Raw genomic sequence first — 25,985 nt, 5'->3', positions numbered from 1 at the left:
ATTAGCTTTCTAAACTGCCATTAACTAATGATGGACTCTGTGGGCTAAACAGCTCTTTGAAATCAGTTACTGACAAGTTGGCCCCAGAAGCATTTATCAAAAGGGTAATGGATCCCTATTGGAGTGACAATAAATTAGGTTATGCTCTTATCGAATTAAACAATGGATGAAGGAAAATTAGCTATCAATAAACATCTATAAAGCCTTCCCGATTATTCCCAGTCAATTATATCAATTAGAGATCAAACAGGGGACCCCTGCAGTACGTTAAATAGGACAAACCAGAGCCCAAAGAGGCCAAATTGTGTTACAAAATGCAACACCAGGGGCAGCTGCAAAAGAGGTCATCATTACTGCCATTGACAAAGGGGCTGCTTTATTAGAACATGGGGTATCGCCTGGAGGCTTGCTTCTGGCTAAAGGACAAAGACTCCCTAATAAAGGCAAAAAGAGGGAGAGAAGCCAGAAAGGAAGAACTGGAGGAAGGAAAGGGAAAGTTATGTGAAGCACAGCACACGGTAGGATGAGAAAGGGGCTGCAGAATTGTCGGTGTATGGGCAGCCTATCCTTTCTGATACAATGAAATTAAAGCTTTCGGCTTGTAAGGATGTTTCCCTAGCTCTCCGCAAAACAATGACTTTTGTGGAAGCCATTATCATTTTTAGGAAGTCTTAATCATGCATGCATATAGATAAATGTATGTGTGAGTATAGACAGATACACAGATATGTGGATAGATACATACGTAGATATACAACCACACTCCTCTCCATTTCATGGGCTAAGGGTTTTAATAAGCTTGAGCTGATTTTCTTTAAATGTCTTGATTAAATTAGAAAGCTTAAGAAAAATGGAACAAAATGTTTTCAAGTGATTTGAAATCACTGTTGTGGTTCAAGGGGAACTGGGAAACCTGATTTTTTCTAATAGTCATACATCAATTTCCTTATGCTTCGTGCAATAGATTCTCAATAAACACTTGTTGTTCAAATCTGACAAAAGGCCTGAATTTTACATACAGGGAAGAGGAAATCACAAACACAGAATAGTGTAGTGGTCATCCGGGGCTGCGAATCCAAAGTTCTTCTGACATATGTGCCTTTTGGTCCTGCTGACATTTTTTTTTAATAAGGGATGTATATCTTTTTGCTCCATGTCTTTGAATTTTATGGACATTTATCATGTGTTTTAGACATATTCCACTGTTCCATTCCATTGTTCTCCAGTGAGAAATCGCTCACCAGGAGCCACCACCGATGCTGTGCCTCTGCACATTTTGAACATTTTTAGGAACCCAAGATGATATCTATCTAAGAACCTTAAATAACTTATTCCCATGTATGACCCTTACAAAGCTCTGTTGGGGCTGGCTTTACAGTGAGCGGAAGCTAAAAAGACCTAAATAGAAGCTAAATAATGAGAGGAAGGAAAGACTTGGGGAAGTCAGCATGACTTGATACGATGGCCTTGGAGGCGGGCAGTGAGTCTTGAACTCAAATTCCATTTCTGCCACTTAAAAGTTTCCTTGTCAACCGATTTGCTTAACTTTCTCTTTATTGTATATGGGGATGCAAAATTAAAGTGTGCATAGTTGTCCTGATGGTTGGAGGTGATGTCTGCACAATGCCCACTGTACCAATCTCCTTTTGGATTCTCCCAACTTGGAGCTTTCATTCAGCCTCCGTATCTGTGAGGTAGAGCAAGGATCCCTGATATCTTGCTGGGTTGTAAGGCTCAAAGTGATAATTAATTGGGACAACACTATGTCAACCATAAAGCACTAACCAACTGCTAGCTGCTATGAAAATCATAACCATTACTGCTATCTCTCAGTCTTAACAAGAGAATTGGTTCACTCACCTAAATACACATTTCGGTAAGACCAAGTATCTTATTCCTTTACTGTTTTCAGGATAGATAAAATTAGGGGAAATGTCCACAGCTGCAGAAAATGAATTTGCAAATGTAGGCAACTACCTAAGATTAGATTCTCCAAAACAAAATACACTACATTGAGTTTCAATAGCTCAGGAAAATGTGAGATTTATTTCAAAATATCTGAGAAGATGACTCAGTGTGTAATTGCCCTTTGTAGTATAAAGAGAATTTAAGGGTTGTGTTTGTACTGAGATAAAAAAAAATTAAGTTGGGAAAGCTACGTCTCAGTGTTGGCATTGCAAAAGGGTCTTGGCAAATGCTTGGCAACTATGGTCTTTCCCAGGGAAAACCATAGTGCTTGTGTGTGTGTGTGTGTATGTGTGTGTGTGTGTGAGCCACCTGTGCCTCAGTTTCTCCACCTACTAAAGGGGCAGAAGATTGTTATGACCATTAAATGAGATCATACAAAGTGATCCCCAGAATGCTGGAGAAACAGTAAAGGTTTCATAAATGCAGGTAGTGTTTTTATTGTTAATGATAGTGAGTTAACATGCATCAAGTTTCTACTGTGTGCTAAGCACTTTAGATCCTTTTCTTTTGCAAACTCTCTTGAGTCTTTGTTTCCTCATCTATAATACGAGGATGGTAGTACTTATTTAAAAGTTAGTGAGTGCTAGGGTGCTTAACGGGATCAGTTGATTAAGCGTCTGCCTTCAGCTCAGGTCATGATCCCAGGATGGGATTGAGCCCTGTGTCAGGCTCCCTGCTGAGCAGGAAGTCTGCTTCTCCCTTTCCCTCTGCCCCTGCCCAGTGATAAACATTTATCACTCGTGCTTCCTCTCTCTGTTTCTCTCTCTCTCTCTGTCTCTCTCTCTCTCAATAAATACAATATTTTTTAAAAAGTAAAAGTTAGTAAGTTCCAATCTTTTAAAGATGACACACAGTTTGCAAGTGAGGGACCCAAGACTTACCAACTGCCACACTTGTTCTACTACCCCTTGCTGTCTTCCAGCAAGATCTGTTGTGAGCCCTATCTTATAAATGTTTTTTTTTTTTTATGTACTCATTACTTTTACTAAAGCTTGGACCAATCCTTTAAAGGAACTTTATAGTTATTAACTCAAAGGAAATGCCAATTACGCTTAAGAGGAGAAAGGAATGTTAACTCCTCATCCTTCTTGCTTTAAAAATGAGTAACTACACTTGCCTGCAAATAATGGAGCCAGTCTTTTCCAACATTTATTCTAAATCTTTTGTGTTCATGGGTGGCATAGCACAAGCCCTTACTACTAATAAGCATCAAATGCATACATGCAATCTCACAAGCGGGATAAATTAATTGTAAAAAGATACGGCCCTTCCCTGGAAAAGTGGGTAGCTTAATAGCTGTAAAGCTGCCTGGAAAAGAATGGTTAATCTCCACTCTGGGGATATGGTAATCTTGTAGTGATAGTGGCATGCCTATGTCTCTATACAGAGGCCAGAATTGGTAGGCATGCTCAAATATATATATATAATCTAAGTTTTTTTTTTATTTCTACAAACAATGATTTGTTCAGATTCTTTCAACATGCATAGAACTGTATTATACACCAGAAGGTGTCAGTGTGGGAAGGGATGATGTGTCTGGGGGATAGTGGGATAGGCAAGGACCATAAGTAATTATCTGAATTTGAGAAGCTTGCAAGTAGGAAAGAATGAACATATATGGAATATAGGTGGAAATTTTTAACATTTTATCAATTTAGGCTATAAGATAGTAAAGAAAAAGGGATTATAATACATATTAACTCTTCCAAAATGCTTATAGACCCTCTCAGTTACATTGGATTGACTTGAGTCCATTTGCCAGTAACATCCTTTTTTTGTTTTGTTTTCTTTTGTTTTTGGCAATACAGCTGCACTGTCTGAGTGGTTACATGTGGACACCAATTGCAATATTTCAGCATCTCTCCCCAGACCACATTTTCTTGCTATTCCAATAGGGGAAAAGAAATAAAAGGAAGAATTTACCAAATTCCTATCAGGCCTTCCAGTCTGGGATGCGCTTCCATCTGGCCCTATGCATGTGAGGCTTTGCTTGATGGCTCTATGATCTGATAGGACAGCCTTTAAAATATACAAAAGAAAAAAAAAACAACTACTTAACACAAATGCTTCTTAAAGCATAAATATGTATTTAAAACATTTGTAGTTCCACTTTACAAAATGCATATTAATGTTAGCAGTAGACAAAATGATACACAATAAAATGCAGACTTTAATTCAATACAATGTCTAAAATTAGCGAGTTAAATTAGCTACAGTAGTTAAGGTTTATAAATTAGCTTCAGTGAAGCTACACAAGATTTCTGAAAGAAGCATTAGCAGTAGAATGTGCATTTATCACTCTGAAATAGACACACTCTGCCACGTTGCTTTTGAAATCATCTGGGCGGCCTTGAATGAACTTGTGGCAGTTTCATTAAAGGCTTGCTAGCATAATTTGGTCTGTGATTTCAATTTGTTCAACTGGCCACTTTAAAGAAAGTTAATTTCTCTGCACGTTTAAATTTACTGCTTGGTGCTCCTACATTTACACATCAGATTTCTATGAACAATTTCTGCTTTTGATCCCTAGGACTTTCCCCTAGACTCACTTAAATACATGTCTATTAAGCACCTACTAAGTGCTGGATATGGTTCTCTGCCCTGAGGATACAGCAGTGAACAAAGCAACAATTCCTGACCTTATATGCTTTTGTTCTACTTGAGGGATACTAATGATAAGGAGGTAAAATATAAATAATTTTATGCTTATCAAAATGTCTATAAGAAGAGTAGAGCAGAGTTAAAGGATGAGAAGCATGCACGGTTTGGGAAGGGAAAGGAGTGTTGAAAAAGTCTATGAAGGCCAAGGAAAACTCCCTGTGAAGACAATACTGAAGCCCAGACCTAAAAGAAATAAGAGAGAGATCCACGTAAATATCCAGGGAAACAGAAGACAGAAAAAATGGCAAGTGCAAAGGCCCGGGGCAGGAGTATTTCTGAAGTGCTTAAGGAACAGTGAGGAAGCCTGAGTGGCATAACTGGGAGACTATAGGAGCCAAGGTCAGAGGGGAAGGGGAACACACTAGCTAGGAACATGTCAGCTGTGGTAAGGATTTTGGCTTTTACTGTGCAGGAGATGGAAGGTAATTGGAGGGGTTTGGACAAAGGAGAGATGCTTGTATTTGACTGTCTTTTAATCTTTTGAACCAGAGATCAGTACATACAGTCAGATGAGTGAACCAACTGGTTGCTGTGTGATCATATAAAGAAATAAAGGTCCTAAGTGTGGTTAGAGGCAGTAATAATGAGGCAGAGACCTTTCTGCTCTCTGCAATTAACTCCGATGTTCATGTATAGCCAGCAACACATCTCCTCTCCAAATTTCCTCTTTTCCTAAATCATCCAGAATTTAAGATGAAGCCAAGCAGCAAAAAGTCCTTGTAAGCCTCCATTCATTGATTCCACTAACTCCAAATGTTTTATTGAAATAAAATTTTGCTTAATAGAATACAGAACTGAAAATGACCCTCCAAAAAGGCCCAGTCCTAAATAATAAAAAAAGTCTCTTAAAGCAAATTCCTTGATTTTTTTTAGAACCCACACATGTTTTCCTTCATATCACTAGCTGCTTTGCAAATGGCATGTGAAAATAGTCAATGGCAATGTTTTAACTATCCAAGCTTCTCTTCACCTGGAAGGCATCTAGCCATAAAAAAGAAGTGACATATATATTTGCTAATCTTCACCTGGTATAAATTGTTGCTATCTTAGGCAAGTGACTGCATATCCTTTGTAGGACAGGACTGTACACAGAAAGTTTGATAGTAAATTTTTTTTCTTAAATCATGGAATGTATCAACAGCAGTATTCATGAACTGAATCGGGTCCTGAAACTAAAAGAAACGTGGTGCCATATAGATGACTATGGGGACTTCTTGGCTTGTTTGATGACAATAAAGCAGTCTCTGATTTTTGAAGGGGGTAGTTTCCCAAATTATCTTCTTATCCTATAATTTGGAACTTTAAAGACATATTCCCTGAGAAAAAAGATTATTGATAGTGTTTGGATTCCCAGGTGAGCTCCTGAAGCCTCCTTAGCCCCAGAGGATGGTTAGATTCTAACAAAGATGTGATGTCAGAAATGCTAGCACAGACAAAAGGCAGGAAGGTGGAGAAGGAAGAGGAAGAAGAAGGGTTTCTTCCCTCATTCAGAGGCATTGAGACAAACCAGGCCACATTTAGAGATTGATGATTTGTCAGGTATCTGCCCCCTCTCTTCCAATAGACACCTCTTTCTCTTACCCAGCAGCCCTCTTCCCTGGCCTTCAGGGCTCTTATGTCTAATATATGTCACTCTCTGGCCTGCCTTTCCCCGAAGTGAGCCACAATTCCAAAGGACTCATCTCACCTCCACCTCAAACAAAATTCCAGTGTCTTCAAAATAGCTGGTTGTAGCTACAAGTTGGGAGGAACGGTGACTTCATTTCAGTGAGCAAGTGATTGATAAACCTCATGTATGAAGTCTATAAAAAGGGGGAAAGGGGGAAATTGTTTTTGCTAAGAAATTTAGGATTGGTGGAATTTCTGTCAGTATGGCAATATGAAGTGAAAAAAAAAATGTCACATTAGTAGAGAATGGAAGAAGGAAGTCCACCAGGAAGCTGTGCCCAGAAGTTGGGTTTTCCTTAATGGGCCTTGGTTTCCTCACAATATCCTCTCCCTCTCATTTTGGGCCTAGGTCTAGAGTTTTAGTTGTGCACAAACATACAACAGAGGTAACAGTGTTTATTGTGACAGATCTGGGTTCCATGTGCCTGGGAATGTGGGGGAAGAGGTGGGCGAGGTGGTGATATTTCATTTCAGTGTCAACTCCAAGGATAAACACCCCCAAATCCCTGAGAGCCACTTATGCTCACTTATGTTCACTTTACTCTGTTGTTATGTTTTTTCAGACCCAATGAGTATGAGTTTTGAACAAAATAAGCTGTTTTAAAGGCAACTTATTGTTAGCCTCATAAAAACAAAGCATTATGATAACTTATATGAAGAATATAAAGCATTTCTCGCATCTTCTATCATGTCTTGGTGTCTGCAAGCTAGCGATTTTATGACACTTTTCTTTTTAAGTAGAATATTACCTTTCAGCTTGGAAATGAATCGTAAGCCCCAGAAGTTTTCGCTCCATGGAAATAAATAAGAATCATGCCTAAAATAAGAACCTAGGATAGTTATCGCTTTAAAAAAATAGCAGCTGAGCCACTACCATAAAACAAGACTAGAAGGATTCCAAAAAATAGTCGATTTATAGCTGCACTCAGTGGCATAGTTTAAATTCCAGAGCCTCCAAGCATATTTTTGCATAGAAACTTAGCTGTAGTGTCTGCCGCTCCTTCTCTATGCACCCCATCTCGCACCCCCACTCCCACCACAAACAAAATGCCTCTGTCATAAATCAGAGGTCTGTCCCACTCTCACAGCCCCTTACCAACTACTGGGAGTGCCCAGGCAAAGAGCACTCATAGCAGGGAGCTCTATGAATGCAGTTGGAAAGGAAGACTTGGACTTTTTATTGACGATTCTCTTCCTCCAATTTCCATTGCTTTAGCGTAAGTTGCTAACAATCAAATTAGTTAACATTCAGGCCCTTGAAACTTGTGAAGTAATCACTCCTTTCTAAAGAGCACAGTGGGGGTAATTCTTCGTTTTATTTGTTTTCTTTTACATTCACTGTATCTCTTTTTTTCCCTTCCTTAATTCATGCTCCTATGGTTTTCCCCTCTGTGCCCCAGCTATATATTGCTTTGAAAAATCAATAAATCCTTTGCACATAATAATGCTTACCTACTCTACCTCACAGGGGTGCTGTGATGCGTAATTAATTAATGTGTGTAAAGAGCTAGGGGCTCGTGCGACGCGAGACACCCTAGAAGTGGGAAGAATCATTATTAATAAGTGTTATTACCCAATGCCTCTAGATGTCAGCAAAACATCTTTTTAAAAATATAATTGGGCCGCTAGTTTTGCAAAGCCCAAGTTCATTTTTCTCCCGTGTAGGGCAGACACAGAAAGAAGGGCATCAGTGGCAATGCTGGTGGAGCTTCTTCTTTTGGCCAAAGGAGGCTCATTTAATTTAGAGTATGAACTTTGAATAGAAGTAAGCATTGGAACAAAGCAGCACTTGAATGCCTTGAGGTCTGAATGGGTGGCAGGCTGCGTCATTTTCTGGACAATCCGTATGAAAGATCGGTCTTTTCTCTAAAAATAGCATTTCATTTCCTCATCTCTGAAGCAATTGGTGTTGGCGGTGAATGGATGGGAGAAGAATATATAGATATATAGATATATAAATAAGTATCTATATCTCCTGTTTGTGCATATTTGAATGTGTGCACGTTTTCTCTGTCCACATTTGCATATGCATATATATATATATATATATACAGATGTGCTGGCTTCATTCCCTGACAGTAAGGTGAAAATGACAATTATGGCAGTTTTCCACAAAGCGCCCAGACTGATTTGCAACAGAAAATACAGAGCAACCTAAATGACCAACTACTGATGCTTATCTCAGTAACCAGTTATTCACCATGTCTGCTTTCTTCTTGTCCATCATTTGGTCCATCCAGGGGGTGGAATTGTGAGCTGTGATTCAGGAAAGGAAAGCCATAGCCAGAGAAACCTACTGAGAAACTCCTCAGGTGTGCGAGTGCTACGTGGTGGCCAAGTGTGAAGGAAGACAATAAACTCAGTTGGGAAAGAGCATTCCATTAAACTTATTTTAACTCAACTCAACACACCTTGGTTTTGTGATCGGCTGCGATGTTTAGACCATTTAGCTTAGCAAGTACTTTTTAGGGAGGTAAAAGTTTTATTTCAAAAGTGTTCACAATTAAAAAAAAAATGGTCCCTGTGTGTTGTGTTTAAGTCAATAGAGGAAGTTTCAAATTATTTTTTTCCATTACTCAATATCACACAGACTTTATTTCTCAAGGGAGCTTCGCAAAGAAGAGGTTGAACTGTTTATTCTGGTTTTGTGTTAGGTGATTAGGGAAGTTTTTTAAGGAGTCTGGCTTCCCAGGGCAGAGCAGATACCAGCCCCAGGCTGTGCACCTGTGCACTCATACGCACCTCTTGGGCAAGAGTGGAATTGCCCTGGATGAATCTGGAATAGCTTTCTCCAGCTAGACCTTGAGTCTCTGACCACTTTGATAGGATGGAACCAGGTGGGCTTGGCATTGACAATGAATGTGATCATTTGCTTTACTTAATTGCATCTCATTCTTGTGGCTGACAAATATGAGCCCCAGAGAGGTGACCAAAGAGAGAGAGAGAGAGAGAGAGAAGGTATAGCAAGACAGTGAGAGGAAATACAAACATTGTTTAATCAGAATTTTCTTTAGTAAATTTAAAGTCACATCTAGAAGCATGAATCACATAGAGCATGGCTATTATTTCGGAGGGACAGACATAAAATTCCACCAGAACATTTCAGAAAGACTCAGATATGAGAATTTCCTCTAGGTGTGTGGCTGGTGGCTGGTGGCTGGTGGCTGGTTAGAAAGGTTTCAGTGCACATCTGCCATCAATCCCTCTCTCTATTTAACCTCCCACCCTATCTCCTCCTACATTGTTGTCCTGCTCCTCCTAACAGGTCTCCTTACCTATGCAGAGATTAAACCAATCTTTCAGTTTCCAGGTTCTCCTCACGGGATTGTCATAAGGCTTAATTAAATAGTGTTCATAAAGCATTCGGCTGTTCAGGTGTCCCTGGATAAAATGCAAAGCACAATATTATTGTGATTATTATTAATTAGGATGATCCTGTCTGAGGCAAGGGATGTTTCCTGCCAGCTTCTGAGAGTTCCACCATGGCCTTTAGCTCTGCAGAGAGGATTTGCAATTAAGATGGCTGAATTTGTAATCCTTGGTCTTAGAGGAATCTTGGAGAACAAGACGGATGCCAGAACTGATGACCAGGAGTTGCCAGGGTAATTTTTAAGAGGAATAATTTTAAAAGGAAAGTTTTGCAAACAACCTACTAAGGTCCTTAATTCTAGTATTACTGCCTCCAGAATAATCAGGATTTTTTATTAAAGGGCTGGCTTAAGAATCCTAGGGTATGTAGTAGTGATTATTAAGAACCAACATGGGGTCTCCTAAAACAAGCAATTTCTACAATATCCAGTTATTCCTTTGGTAGGTTCTTTACACCAAGAATTAGGGAAATATAACCGACATAAAAGCAAGACTCCAGGGAAAAATTTGAAAAAACCCCACATGAGATCTTTGGTGGACAAGTTTGAGGACTAAAGATTATAAATGCATATAGTTAGCATGCAAAGAACAGAAACCATAGGGAACATGTTAATGGATAGGAATGGTACCAGGGGGCAGGGCTTCAATGGGAACTCTGCTTTGTCTAACATTTTAAATGGATGACTTAAAAATGTCATTTTATTTGGAATGACAATGAATATATTGAATATTTTTAAAATGTTAATAACTGGGGCTTGATAGACTGTCTTAGAATATGAAAATCAGCATGAATGAAAATAAAGCTCTTTGCATCAAAATGCCAAACTCTGGGCAGAGAGAGACATAGCTAAGCACAGAATATGTGAGTTTGGACACTCAGCACCTGTCTGTGGCAATCAAAAAAGCAAGCTACAATCCAGACTTCATCAACCAAGTACGTTGTTGAGTGCTAGGCAACATACAAGGGGAAGACAACAAACTGGGACATGGTCTTTGAGGGGAGAGGCTATACCTTATGCAGAGTGGTATCACCACAGACTAGCTTACCATGGGACAAAGTCAAGACTCAATCAATGTTGAACGAACAAATTTAGAATTTGGAAAAATGCCATATGAAACAGGACTGATGAAAGTTATGGTATTTAACTTGGAAAAGAGAAGACTTGGAATAATATGATCACTATCTCCCAGTATTTGAAGGAAGATTGCCATGTGACAGAGAGACAAGATAGGTCTTAAATGGCTCAACAGATCATACAGGGAGTAGGGGATCCAGGGGTACTCAGTTGTACCCTTTGGTGGCAACGTTCACATAGAAAATGGCTCAGGACCCTGAAGATGTGCAGTCTGCAGCCCGCACAGCTGTATAAGCAACACTGAGAGTGTGTAAGTTTGAAATTTCTTCCTATTTTGAGCCAGAATGAAAGCGAGCTTTACAAAGATACTATGAGCTGCCTTCAAATCTAGAGATAAACTGTTGGCCTGGTTTTCCAAATCATGGAGTTTGTAAAGATGTTCCAGGAAATTTCTGTTTTAAAAGGTGGTAATGATGTCAGTTTCAATTTCAATTAAAAAATAATTATCTAAATGTTTGCTCTTAAAGAAGGAGGAGCCTGAACATATGCAAAAAGGGACATAAATTTGCATGCTGACTGATTGATTCTATGAGCCTGTGTGTGATCCAGCCACATTTTATATGTGAACCATTACACATTTTAAAATCATTTTTACTCTTAGACATCAGGATATAATCTATACAAGCAATACACATAAAAATGCTGGTATTTTACTTTTAATACAAATTAGTGAGGAGAATAATTATTATTTAATTATTATTAAATAATTTATTATTTAATATATGTATAGTGTGCACCATATACCAGGCACTGTCCTAATTGCTTTAAAAATACTAATTAGGAGCCCCTGGGTGGCTCTTTTGGTTGAGTGACCAACTCTTGATTTTGGCTCAGGTCACGATCTCAGGGTCATGGGATCCAGCTTTGCATTAGGCTCAGCACTCAGCAGGGAATCTGCTTGGGATTCACTCCCTCTCCCTCTACCTCTCCCCTACCCAACCTAAAATAAATAAATAAATCTTTTTAAAAATAATACAAAATAAAAATATGAATTAACTCAGTTTTCTTAATAATCTCAGAGGGTGGGTGGGCACTATTATTATCCCAATTTTATAGATGAGGAGACTGATGCTCAGAAAGGTTAAGTCACTTGCTTAAGGTCACACAGCTAGAAAGTGGGAAAGGTGGATTTAAATTCAGGTGCCCAGCTCCAGGATCCTCCTCTCAACATCACATTATGTTAGCTCTCCCTGAAAAGGCTACCCAGAACCCACAGGGCACACTTACCTCATCAGAGTTCCTGCATTACCTTGTCTCCAGTCTTGTGAAACACATGTTGGAAACACAGCACTTATTATGGCCAATTTGGCTGTTCATTTGTTGGGAATAGACTATCCATATCTAAGATGTATTATTTACAAAGACAATGCAAATAATAGCCAAAATCCTTCTCCATTATCTTTTCCTTTAGAAACACAAGAAAAAAATATTTTAAAAATAACAATTACTTGAGAATAAAGCATATGAATTCCAAATAAGAAGTTATAATAGCATTTTTAAAAGATTTTGATGTTGTAAAACACTTAATTTTTAATTCATGTTTTAATACAGATGCCCCCAAACCAAATTCAACACATTTTTAAAAATTAATTTGTACACAAATGATGCTTTTTCTTACATAATTAAATAGTAAAGTAAATAGTGTATATGTATTAAATGGGGAAAAGTAAAAATTAACTCTTTTGTGTCATAAATATTATTAAATATTATATTGGAATGTATCAATTTTGAATTATAGACTGTCCTTAAATGAAACATTGTTTTAAAATCTCCTTCTCCTGTGCCATGAAACATTGATGATATGATTAATAAATTACTCAGGGGGTTCTCAAGATTGATTATATTTTTGTGAAAAGGATTCCCAGTTTTAAAATGAAATCCCATTCTAGACTAATCAAGAATAGAAATGAAATTGAAGTCACAGGATGTTGAAGGCCTTTCTCATACGGTATTCTATGATATGACATCACCACATTTTCACTCAGTTTGCTTAGGGGGCGAGTTCGTGATATTAATGGGAGCCTATCAGGTTTATTCAAATGAGAAAATAGCCAGGACTTTGGGGATTTTCTAAAACATAGAGCCAAATTCGCTCATAAATTTATAGTTTTGGAAAGAGGGAGACATTTTAAAATGGCTTCTTCGATCTATAACAGTTGTCCAAATCCTACTTATTTTTCAGTTCCCAATGATAATTTCAGCACAGCCAGGCCATTTCTGATTACACCACCCTTCTTGATCTTCTATAGGACTTAACCTGGACTCTTAGTCACCTGGTGACTTGCATTATTATTACAGGAGGGACTGCTGACTTTCTCTTATAATCTCCTTAAAGACATTTGCCATCCTCAGGGCACCTGGGTGGCTCAATTGGTTAAGTGTCCAACTCTTGATATCAGCTCAGGTCATGATATCGGGCTTGAGAGACTGAGCCCTGTGTCAGGCTCTGCTCAGTGGGGAGTCTGCTTAAGACTCTCTCTCCCTCTCTCTTCCCACCCTCTACCCACTCATGTGCACATGCTTACTCTCGCTTAAAAAAAAAAAAAAAAAAGACATTTGCCATCCTCTCTGGTATGGCTTTAAATTTAGGTACCTGGCTCCAGAGTCTCCCTCCTTTTTAATATCTTTTGAATGTTTTCTTTGGAGTATGATTATATATACCTCAGTGCTATGCACATAGTAGGTGATCAGATGGTTTTGGCCTTAAACTGAAGACTAGGTGATATTTCCTTAATCCTACATTTCCTTACCTTACTTTGCTTTTAGCACGCATATAAAAAATAAAAAACATCACAACCAAAAACAACAGTGTGACTATTTGGAGACTCTGTACCCCGACTCTCTGCTGATTGGACTTTAGTGGAAATAAAAAGGCAGCCAATGTGCCTGAAGACTTGAGGGCAGGAACCCTCTCCTAACTGGGAAGATTCCTTTGGGTCTCTTTGCAATTTGTAGTGCTAATTTACTGCCTGAAGTATTACCAGAACCATCTAATCTGTTTAATTTCATAAAGTTTCACTTCCTTTTCCTCCATAAATCTCCTCATTCCCAGTTTTATGCCAAGGATGACTCCGAGGCTGCATTAACTAAAAGAGTAATGGAAAGTGAGAAAGGGACTAATGACCCAAAGTTTCCTGGGAGAACTTTAAAACATAGCCCCGAGGACTGAATTTCTGATCCTCGTGCTCTCACTGTGTTTCGAAAACCCTGGCCCTACCTACAAATGTCTTCTTCACTTTAATGTATTTCTGTCACAGTTTGGTTAGAAAACTATTTCTGTTTATTGAAAAATAGCAGCAAAAAATCAGGAGAGGACGGAAGTTGGGGATGGGAAGGCAAGAACAAAGACAAACGCAATTGAACTGCTGCAGAAGTAGGACAGAAAGAATCTAGAAGATTCAACTGGCCCGATGATCTCTCTCTCTTAGCTTTTTTTTTTTTTTTTTGCCAATTTCTGTGTGTGTGTGTGTGTGTGTGTGTACACGTGTGTCTCTCAACAAAAGCCTAAACAGTTAAAAATGGAGACACTCTATGCCACTTAATAGCATCTCTGTTGATCTTTCTCCAGTAGGTGTAAGCACTGAGAGCAACAGCACCTCTTGTCACCAGCTGTGGATGGGGAGTGGCTGCCTCAGGGGGAGCTGAGCCTAAAAAATCCACCACTGAGAAAAGGCAATAACAGAAGTCTGTTGCTGTCTAACCTGCCATATAAATGAAACAATCAAACAAGACAACAAAGGAAACTCCAGTAACCACCAGAGGCAAAAGCAGTTGGTGTAATATATCCTGGCTTCAGTGACTATTTTTAGTGTCTCTTCCCATCTACCCCCCCCCCTTAAAAAAAACCCTCTAATTTAGATTAACTGGAGAAAAACATTAAATAATTCAAGAGAGTCAGAGATAGGGAGTAACCGAGAGACAGGGAGAGCACGCATGTGAATGAAATAAAAAACCACAATGATACCTTGAAATGTATGTGTGAACGTGCTTGTAATCAATGGATATTGGTGATTGTTTAAGAATCAAAGGAGAGGTCACTCATCAGTTTCATCCTCTGTTCCTTTCTTCTCATTCAGGAGTCTGTGCTGTACATATACTAAGTCACTCAGAGAAAGGATTTTCATGAATGGAAGGAAGAAAAATAACCATTTATCCCCATTTTTTTTTATTAGCTGACTGCCTTGAGCTCCCTCTGGGCACATTAATGAACATGTTGGACCAGAAGATCCAAAACTGTCTCCCAGAACTTTTGTGGGAAAACTGTACACAAATGTCACTGAATTATTCTTTGCCAAAGCATATGTTTGTTTTTTAAAGATTTTCTTTATTTATTAGAGAGAGGAGAGAGAGAGAAAGCACAAGCGGGGGGGGGGTGTGTGGGGGGCAGAGGGAGAGCGACAAGCCGACTTCCCACTGATCAGGGAACCCAATGATACAGGACTTCATCCCAGGACCCTGAGATCAGGACCTGAGCTGAAGTCAGAGGCTTAACCAACTGAGTCCCCAGTCACCCCAAAGCACATGATTTTTTAAAGATATTTTATTTTATTTAAATTCTATTAGCCAACATATAGTATAACACCCAGTGCTCATCCCATCAAGTGTCATCCTTAGAAAGCACATGTTTATAATACCACTCGATCAATACTCTAGTGTCAGTGGGCAAGGATGTTAACTGAATTTTCAATGAAGCTGTGGAGTCTTGGATTCCAGGAAGATTTGAATACTTCAAACACAAATCCATGGAATTTCATATGTATAATTATTTTAGGAGGACTCTGGAAATGATCTTGTTGGCATAATCAACATCTGAGAATAACTGAGGCAGAATAAAACTTCCTCACAATACTGTCTCATTGTATCTCATTTACTGCAAAAGGCTGCCTCCCAAGAATTAAGTCCTGATGAGACAGCCTGCTTACTTTCTCTCATTACAAGGTGACATTTGTTCCAATAAGAACTTCTTCACACTGTACCATTTTGTTCCATCTGGTCAAATCTTAAACACTATAAGGTGTTGGATCCCCTTTCACTAATTTCCCCCACATGTTCATTAATGGCTTAATTGAGGGTACTCCTCTGAGAGGCATTTACCTTAAGAATATCTGATGGCAGGATTTCAGGCAGCAAGTCAGATGAATGGTGGTAGAATGGAGCACCATGGTGGGGTATTGTGCTCAACAAAGGACACCATGAGGACGTTGGGGGAAGGGAAAAGAACTTCAGAAGTGAAGAGAAGGGTTCTATGTAGGAGAAAGATCATCTTTCAAGACTGCAGTCTTTAACATGATGGCCATGAGCACAGGTCGATTGCAGAAGGTACTGAGGGAGGCTGCCTACACCCCCTGAAGTGGAAGCCCTGTACCTGGACTAGGTCAGGATAGGAGCATAGGTAGCAAAGAGCGTGAGAAAGCAGAAGTTGAGCTAGCTATCTAGAAAATAGCGATCCAGAGACACATTAAACACTCCTTCAAAAGAGACTCAACAGGAGAAGATCCCAGGAAAGAGGACCATGGCTATGTGAGCAACTGTGAGCCATGGCTGGAAGGGAGAGTCCCAGAGTCACAGGAAAAGGACCATGGCAGGATTTCACAGAATCTTGTGGTCTTTTATGTGGCAGGGAGGAAATGGTTGAGGGCAGGTCTCTGGTTTAGTTACCAAAAGCAAAACTTCCATACAAGAGGGATGGCATGAAGAGGGATGGCATGAAGTGCTCTTTCTGGAGATCTAAGAACATAAAGCTTTTTCTGGAGATCTATCGTAAGTGCATTTCAATGCATTTCCATAATTTTATTGTGTGGCATAAAGTCATGCTCTTTAACTTGAGTTTATTTATTTAAGGGCATGGTATGATAACTTATTCGTATAATATGTAGAATTAGCCTCCATGCACAATAATGGCAATTCTGTCCCTGCAGGTGGGCAAGCACCTGACATAGGACCCTAGACTATTTTGGCTCTGAACTATAACAAATAATCATTTGTTTGCAGTGATACCCCCCATGCTTATTTTTCTGGAATAATATAAAGTCTACCCTTTTATAAGCTACCCAGGGCTGCTTTTTGCTTATTCTATGTATTACTCTATGCCTTTGTAGCTCGGGATATCTGTCTATCTCTTTCTCTTTCCCCCACTCCCAAATGCCTCTAAGTTTGTTTTCTATTCATTCATTCCATGTCTCTGTGTTTCCCTTACAGATGATACAAGTATAAAGTTCCCAGATGTAAAGTTACCCACACTTAGCAGTAGTCATTGCTGATATTTACGGATATTTTGGACATCAGGGACAGATAGTAATCATTGCTGACATTTATAAGGCGTCTTTGGGTATGTCATAGATATTAATTCTTTCACTCCTCACAATGGCCCTATCATAATAATTAAGCAGCTACCATGACAAATGAGGAAACGGAGTCAGATGTCTTCGAACCAGGAAGTGGTAGCTCTAGGATTTGAACCCCAGCAATCTGCTTTGAGCCCACGTCCTTAAACTTTACACAGTATTGCCCCCTTGATGAATAGCTTATGTTCAAAAATAGCCCCTTGGGGAACATGACCTTAGGTTTATCTTTAATGCTTTACAGCTCATAAAACTCTTTTGCATACGCTACTTCATCTCTGCATCCAGGAAAACATCGAGGGTGTTATTAGAGAAGTGGAAAGACTTACTTTTTCAGGATTCCGCAGAACTAAGGTTTGGATCCAGTTTTTATGATCTAAATTGGGTGCTTTTTCCACTTTTCTGCTGCTTTAACTGCAGACTGGGGCCTTCTGCTGGCAGGATCCAGATGGCTATGGAGGCTGCATGGACAAACTGGGCGCATAGGAGGAGGTAGAGCAATAGACTGGTAAAAGAGGACATAAGGCAGATAGAAGAGATTTGGTGGAGGTCTAACTTCAAGAAAGCCCAAGAGCTTTCAGTGTATGTAGACATACAATGTCAGTGTAGACATTCATTAAAAAAAAAAAAAAAAAAAAAAAAGACCCTTCTCTTAAAAAGCATTCTTTTTGGTCAGGCTTTTAAAAAAGCTAATATGCATGGGAATCACCTGGGGATCTTATTGAAATGCAGATTCTGGCTTAGGAGGGCTGTGGCCTGAGACCCTGCTTATCGAGCAAGTCCCCAGGGATGCCCTGTTGGCTGGTCAGGGACCATACTGCCAGTGGCAGCTTCTCCTGCCCTACTTCTCTGAAACCCATGAATGTTTTTTGAATTCCCCACCAGTCTAGCAATTCCTTTAGGTCACAGTCAACCTGGCCACCTCCCCCTGGTAGAAGCCTGCTAGGCTAAGAGAGCCTAATTCGGAAACTCCAATTATGGAAACAAACTACAGCTTTCACCCAGGAAGCATCTGCGTCACGTGGCCATTAGTCTCAGACACCAAGGAAGAACTTAACATCTTTCTATGAGTTAATGAGGCAAGGGCCATTTACTGACAAGATCCCCACCCCAACCCCTCCCCAAAAAAGAGAAGTTTCTAGAAGTTTTTTCTATGCCTGAGGACACAACCTGCCCTGAGTGACCCACATTGAGGGATGTAGGTAAGCTAGGAACGGACCCCTACCCCCAGTGCCAGCCCTTCCTCTCCCCTGGGTGCCCAGAGTTTTCACTCACAGATCACACAGGACTGAATGGCGCTCCTCGGGTGCCCTCCCCACTTTGACACAAGCCCTTTGAAATGATATTAGCGCTGGCTAATGGTCTGTAAATGTGTCAGAATGATGCCACCCAGTGCCACGGATGCCATTTTCCCTTGTGAAGTCACACTGGCTGCACCACAGCAAGCCAGAATATAATTAGTGTTAATTTGGGTTTTCACTGAATGACTACAGCACAGTATTCATGGTCTCTACTCTTTGCTTATTTGGGGGACTTTTTTTTAACGTGCTCTGGGGTTGGGGCAGGAATGTTAGGGTGGGGGCACCGCAAATTTGGCCCCTTTTTTGGCAGATGTCTTGCAGGTGCTTGATCACTATATGTTAGTGAAATGTATGCAATTTGATATTTTTATATTTCTCTCATTTTTAATTTGGTGGCTCTAGTATGTCTAGAAAGAATCCCAGGGAGACAGATATTCTAAGTCCCTCATTCTATCCCTCTGGGCAAAATAGCACCCCCAAATTTCTAGGTAGACCCGTACCTATTAGCTTTATAAACTAGTTCAAAAGACCTTAAAGGCGTAAATATGCTTACCAACAACAGAATCTGATTCATGTAATAGTGCCATTAATTTGAAGTACATTTCTAGTGCACTAAGGCCCACATTATATCTTCTTTTTAAATTAATATTATATTGCTCTATTTGGTTTCTTTAAGACTGGATTTTTTTTTTTTTTTAGTAATTTCATGGGTGGTCTAACTTATTAAAAGTTCTTATATAGCCCTGTAAGTTATAACACCTTCAATGAGAAAGCTGATCTGAAAGTATAACTTGCAATTTTTGTTATGACTTGGTTTGCCCATTTCTTCTTGTGTGGATTTCAGGAGAAATAGAGAATATACAGATCCACCACTCCCAATTTCTCCTATCTACCTGGTGATGGGCCAAACCTGGGTCTTCCACAGGTTATCATGTGATTTTGCTTGTGGAAATTTCCCAAGAGCTTGTGTCTACATGTTCAAAGTCTTGCAAATAAGAACTCTCCAGATGCTTTGCTGTGCTTGGTGTGTGTCAACCTCTGGGGACCACCAAGTAGCAGAAGTATATCTAGTGCACAGTCCTCCAGAGCTAGTAGTGAATACTTTGAAATACATCATAGAGAGTCCCAAATATTTCACCTACGATTCTCAAAAAAAAAAAAATACCTGGGAACAAATCATTCTGACTTTGCACTCCAGATTTTATAGCTTACTAAGATGAAAGAGATATTGTATGTCATGATGGGGATCTTTGAACAATGGTAGGGTTATATCAGGTCAGACATGATTTGCCCTTTCTGAGGAAAGCCAGTAGCACAGCACTTCAAGATTTAGGTTGAACTCTAGGCTGAGAGTGGCCTATGTGAAGGTACAAATCACTTTCTCATGCTGGGTCACAGTCCTATGGAAACACAGAATTGCCTCACAAGTAGGGACCCTACTGGTGCTGTAGCTGCTACATCCTTTACAAAGGACTATTTTATTGTTACTAGGGAAGGCAAGTCCCAGGAATTGTAGCTTCTCCTGGTCACTACAGGTATAATGGATCAGAAATTAAAAACCTCATAGATCAGGAGAGCGACAGCAGAGAATCCAGGTGATAAAGAAATCTGTGGAACTTAGACCTGAATGGAAGTTTAACTGAAGAAATTTTTTTTTTTTTTTTTTTGGTGACTGAAATTCCTGAAGAGGTATTAGCATACCAAGATCTCCAAATGAATGAGCCTTCCACAGGACTATGGAGAAGAAACCCCAGTGTGAGGAAAGGACACCTCAGTCATACATATGCTTTCCCTTTAATACAGCATCATGGATTCTCAGGCTTTGAATTTTTCTAAGAAGCCAATATAGTCTAGTTTCTGTGAATCCAAAGCATGGACCTCTACTAAGGCATTCCCTATAGGTAGTTATCCAACTTCCAGGTGAATTACCTAAGGGATAAGAGAGTCTTTCTCAAGGTAGTTTATTTCCTTCCTATCTCCTAGGACAGTTGTGAGGCAACTAATATGGTGGCAAAGTTCAAGCCTTGACTCAGCCCTGCAATCTTGAGCAAGTCTCTCCCTCCCTCCCTCTGCATCCCAGTATGCTTTCAGCTGAAGTGAAGATATAATAAAAATTTTCCATTAGTTAGTCTCTTGCAAAGTGTAAGAACAGAGACACATTCAGGCTAACTTAGTTAATGATGAAGTATGGAAGAGCAGGTAACCATCTTGTAAGCTGCAGGGTGAGGCCTCCCAGAAAATCATTTGGCAGTCTGATCATTTTGTGATCTCCCAAGCAGGAAATTTCCACTCTCCTCTACTCTAATGGACCACCAGTATAGCGACATCACTTCTAGCTCTGCTTCCATCAACCCTGGTGCTGACAGTCTTACTCCCAGTGTCTCCAATTCACAACATCCCAATCCAATTGATGGGTCCAGTCCCTCACGATACAATGATGACAATCCTGAATCAGCTGAGCTCTTGCTGGTGATTCTTCACAGCCAATTACCCTTGGTTCAGACATTCACAAGGTGACTGGAAAATATTTACTAGGCCCTTCTGCATGTCACACTCTTCTTTAGGCACTAGGGCTTTAGGGGTGAGCAAATCAAAGTCCCTGTTCTCTCAACAGGGAAGAGAGATAGTAAGTGAGTGAACAAACCAGTAAGACAGTTTTAGACTATAACACAATTTTTGAGGAATATAAAAAAGAGATAGGAGAAGAGATTTGGTGGTGACCGCTGAGCCTCGGATGGTCAGAAAAGAGCTTTCTGTGTGTGTGTGTGTGTGTGTGTGTGTGTGTGTGTGTGTGTCGGGGGTATTTGAGTTGAACCCTGAAGGAGTGGAGGTAGCATTCTAGGGTCATGAAGAAGGGTGCTTGAAGCAAAGGGAACAGTTACTGCAGAGGTCTGAGACTAGAAAATGTTTGGTGTGGCTAAAGACAGAGAAAGGGCAAGGGGTCTGAAACTAGAAATTGAGGAGACAGTGAAGGGGCCGGACAAAGCAGAGAGGGGAGAAGGGGCTTGCAGGCTATACCAAGAAGCTTGGATTTTTTAAAAAGATTTTATGTATTTATTCATGAAAGACATAGAGAGAGAGGCAGAGACATAGGCAGAGGGAGAAGCAGACTCCCTGCAGGGAGCCCAGTGCAGGACTCCATCCCAGGACCCCAGGATCACCCCTGCGCTGAAGGCAGACGCTCAACCACTGAGCCACCCAGGTATCCCAAGAAGCTTGGATTTTATGCTCATTGAAATGAGAAGTCATTGAGTAGTTCAAGGAGGAAAAATTTTGTTTGATTTTGCTTCGAAAAGATGAATAAAATCTGAAAAAAAGATCCTAAGGGTTGAGAATGAATACCTAAAGGAAGCTATTGCAGTGGTTCAAACGAGAGATGATAGCTCTTCAACTAGAGATTTAGAAGTTGCAATGCTAAGGAGCATTTAAAATGAGGATTTATTTTGGAGCTGAGCCAAGAGAATTGTTTTTGATTCAGATATGGAATACGAGGATAAGGGGGAAACAAGATGACTCCTAGGTGTTTTATTTAAGCAGATGAGCGGTTAGTGGTACTATTTATGGGAGAGTGAAAGACAGTAAGAATTCTGGATTCACTACGTTAAGCTTGAGATCTGAGTAGAGATGTGACATGCAAACATGGTGCAGGGATGCTGACAATACTGACTCCATCTTTGGCCCTCTAGCTTGTTCCCTTTTGCTCAGTGACCTCTTTTTGGCTACATGTTCTAGGCACCTTGGAGATGAATATATATACCTTAGAAATGCCTCCCGGGGCTGGGATGGGGGGAGGCTTGTTTTGGCTTCCCCTGAATCTGTTAGAGATAACATGATCTTTTCCCTTCCTGATGCACAGGTGGTGCCACAAGATCTAATTAGAGGTTAGCTGTCACTTAGGTGCACACAAGCCCTTTGAGGTATGTGTGAACCTTTGGTCTCACTATGATGATGCCCTTCTATGTGTCCCCTTGCTCTTTAAAATCTGGGGGCTAAGGTCTGGATTTTGCAAAGCATAACTATGCAGCTACCATGAATTGTCCTCTGTCTGATTCCCCTAGTCAGTAAGTTACCCTGAATAAAACTCTGTGTAAACTGGGTGGAGTAGCCTGTTTTGTTTTCTGGTCTTAAAGTGCCATCTCAATTTGGGGGATACTTTACTGTCTCCAACATGTCTTTTACATGTCTTCCAACATATGGCATTCGGGGGAGAGGTCAAGCTGGAAATGCAGACTGAGAATTCATCAACCTAATCATTGCTCTGAAAGTCGGGGCTCTGAATGAGACCACTGAGGGACAAGGCATAGATGCAGAAGAGGGTTTGGGGGTACCCCAACGCTGACAGGGGCAAGAGAGATGAGGAGTCAGCCTACAAAAGAGATAATATGGCAAGACTCATGGAGTGAGGAGACTTGGAAAGAGCTTGTGGTGCAGAGACCAAGAGAAGAGAGAGTTCAAGGTAAATGTGACAGACGATTCGATACACTGCAGAGAGGCCAAGGGTTTTACACAGGCCCACCACAAGCCACACAATGAGTGCATGTGTGAGCCAGTTGATGCGAGGTCATCACACTGTCCTGGCTTTCTCCAATACCTGTCCATTCTCTTGCCCTCTTACTAGGGCTCCCCTAGCATCACCAGGATCCTTTCTATTCTTACACTCAGGAAGGCTTCCCTGAATTCCCCTCCCTGCCACCACCACCCAGTGTACTTAGTAACCCTTTAAGGCAATTTCCTATATGCAATGCTCAAATTGCACTTAATACACAGTTTCATAATTATATATTTGTCAATTACCCCACTGAAAAATTTTTTAAAATGTGCTTTTTATCTCCTCATTTCCAATGTCTGGCTTGACCCAAAGTTGCTCAATGAGTTTGATGAGTTGAAGTGCTCTGAACTGAATTTGCCCTCTCTGGACTCCCTCGATGGCTCCAGGTCTTCCAACTGGGCTTGTGTTATTAACACATCCCCATCGGGTCTGAGTGCACTGTCCAATGGCTGCAGTCCTCCATCCATGGCCAACAAGGAAGGAGAGGGAGTCATGAGCTGGTGTAGGCTTAAATCTCAAGTATGACCTATAAAATAGTCTTTTTTGCATACTTTTGTTTTGCTCATTTCTGAGTCATATAGGCTGGATCTTCCACCCAAAGCAATGTATCATCAGAGCAGCCAGGGAGGCCGTGGCCAATTAGAACCCTGGAACTTGTTTATCAGTCAGTCAACAACCGTTAGCGGAACCCACTGGGATGCAGGGTACTGTGCGCGGCGTGCAGCAGCAGTTATATTGGAGTTAGGCTGAATTAGTTTCATTTTCACAAACATATAAAGTCCCTACGAATCCTCACAAACTGTTAATTCTACTCTTGTTTTACGAGTGGACTCATGGGGCAAACAGATGTAAACTACAGCAGACTCTAAAGAAAAAAAATAATAAAGTGATTGTGAATTTAGCACAAATACTTCTGCAGAGGGTGCCTGGGGTGCTCTTGTAAACTCACTCTCAGAAGGCAGCCTTCAAACACTGCCACCTGTCAAGTATTAACCAGGCTAGTTTAAAAACAGAGAGCCCAGTTACAATTTTAACTAATGTAATATCGGGGATTCCCAGCTGCCCATTGCTGTGAAAAGAACCTAGAATCCCAGGAGGACAATTGGAATAAAGTGGAAACATTGGAATAAAATATTGCCACCTATAGCCGTCCAGGGTATAACTTACTGGACAAAAAATATTTATACTGGATATAAAAAATATTTATATCTTGGTGTGATTACATATGCATATACATATACATTATACAAATCATTATAATTCATTATACAAATCATTATATTATATATACAATTGTATATATATGCAATTATAGCTGATCTGCCCTAGTAAGTCAGCTTTTCTAGATGCAGTGAGAAAGCTTGGGGAGTCAAACTCTTGTGTTCAGATGTCAAGACTTGTATTTTCCCACTTATTTACAACTCATTATTAACTATAAAAGAGATGGAATGGCATCTTATAGAAAGAAAGTGTTGTGTCCATGAGCCTGATAATTAATTCTAAATCTTTCTCTGGAGTTGCTGATTTGTGGTTTCTTATTAGATGACCTTTTCTCTTAGAGCTTTGACAAAATCCGTGTGTGGACTATCCCATGTCTCCTCCCAATTTTTTATTATCACCTGATTTGTCATGTCTTGGCATAAAGGATTTGGGGGGTTGTGGCTCATATATGCACATGCAGTTTCCCCTTCTATTCCTCCCTCTGAACTGGCCTCAGCTTCTCAGGAGTCAAATATTCCAAGAAGATGCCCAGAGTTCCAGATGCTACAAGAAACACTAGCATGAAGCTTTACAAAGTTATTGGTCAAAATGATGAAAATGAGACCCCATCATCACTCTGAAAATCAACAAGAAGAATATAACTGGAGATAAGGCATATGATGACTGACAAGCAATGCAGGCTTTAAAGAAAGTGTCTTGGGGATCCCTAGGTGGCGCAGCGGTTTAGCGCCTGCCTTTGGCCCAGGGCGTGATCCTGGAGAGCCGGGATCGAATCCCACATTGGGCTCCCGGTGCATGGAGCCTGCTTCTCCCTCTGCCTAGGTCTCTGCCTCTCTCTCTCTGTGTGACTATCATAAATAAATAAAAATTAAAAAAAAAAAAAAAGAAAGTGTCTTAAGGAATATCTGACTCTACTCTACATGTGTTGGACACATACTGTGAATGGTGCTGGGCCTTGGATAGGCAAATATCAGCACAGGACACAGGCCCTGTCCTGGAGGAGTTAATGTGCATGTCATATAGACAAACATCACATGCCTAGTAAACATTGACTTTCAGGGTTCTGATGTCTGCTCTAATATTGGTATTCTCTGCAATTCTCTGTTTAGCTTTTCCTAAACACATGCAGTTGTTTGTCAAAGACAAAGTAAAGAAGCTCATTGTGCAATCTTGGACATGACTAGATGCGTTTCTTAGAAATCTCTCAACTTCTGGGGACTGTGGCTTCAGGAATTAAATGTCAGACGTCCCCTCTCTCCCTGAGTAACCAGTTACTCTTGTGGCTCTGCCTGGGATGGTGTTTTTGGAGGCAGCCTGAGTTTGGGTTGGACTAAGTTACTGTGGCAGAGGAGAGCAGCATCCTGGGGCTTCATAGAGGGTGAACCCTTGGAATCCGTGGAAGCTGAAAGTTTCTGAAGAGGACTTCTGATAATAAGGGTGAGATATCTATTAGCCTTCCAGAAACAGTGGAACCAGCAGTTTCCCTATATCAAATGCAAGTGGTAAAAGAGAAAAGATTAGGTGCTGTTTCACCCTGGGTTGGCATGTCCTGGAGAATATGTGTTATTCGGTGAGGTTCAGTGAGTGAACCCCCAAAATCATTTCTGGGTCTAAACATCCAATTATTTTCTTAAATTTAATCATGCCTTCTCATCCCATTGCTTCCCACAGCTCTTCAACACCATTCTATCTTTCAGGTAAACTTATCTCTTGAATTCTGACTGGGAAAAGAAATCAGAAGACATATACTGCTAACTCTTAATAAATGCAG

The 25,985-nt window shown here is 40.3% G+C and overlaps 1 long non-coding RNA gene across 3 annotated transcripts in view; it reads right to left on the bottom strand.

The window, feature by feature from the left end:
• Nucleotides 1-18,505, bottom strand: part of LOC111098282 — a 53,255-nt gene extending 34,750 nt beyond the window's left edge. For 2 of the 3 annotated variants that reach the window (XR_005367837.1, XR_005367838.1), the window contains exons 1-6: nt 18,419-18,505; nt 17,473-17,648; nt 12,030-12,207; nt 9,573-9,678; nt 9,040-9,198; nt 3,892-3,987 (exon numbers count right to left, since the gene is read on the bottom strand). This is a non-coding gene — a long non-coding RNA (uncharacterized LOC111098282). The remainder of the gene's footprint in view (nt 1-3,891; nt 3,988-9,039; nt 9,199-9,572; nt 9,679-12,029; nt 12,208-17,472; nt 17,649-18,418) is intronic. The other variant, XR_005367839.1, reaches the window with a different exon arrangement.
• Nucleotides 18,506-25,985: the final 7,480 nt, after the last annotated feature.

The sequence above is a fragment of the Canis lupus genome, chromosome 12 (assembly GCF_011100685.1).
Source record: "Canis lupus familiaris isolate Mischka breed German Shepherd chromosome 12, alternate assembly UU_Cfam_GSD_1.0, whole genome shotgun sequence".
NCBI lineage: Eukaryota > Metazoa > Chordata > Mammalia > Carnivora > Canidae > Canis > Canis lupus.
This window is presented reverse-complemented; position numbering and strand designations above follow the sequence as displayed.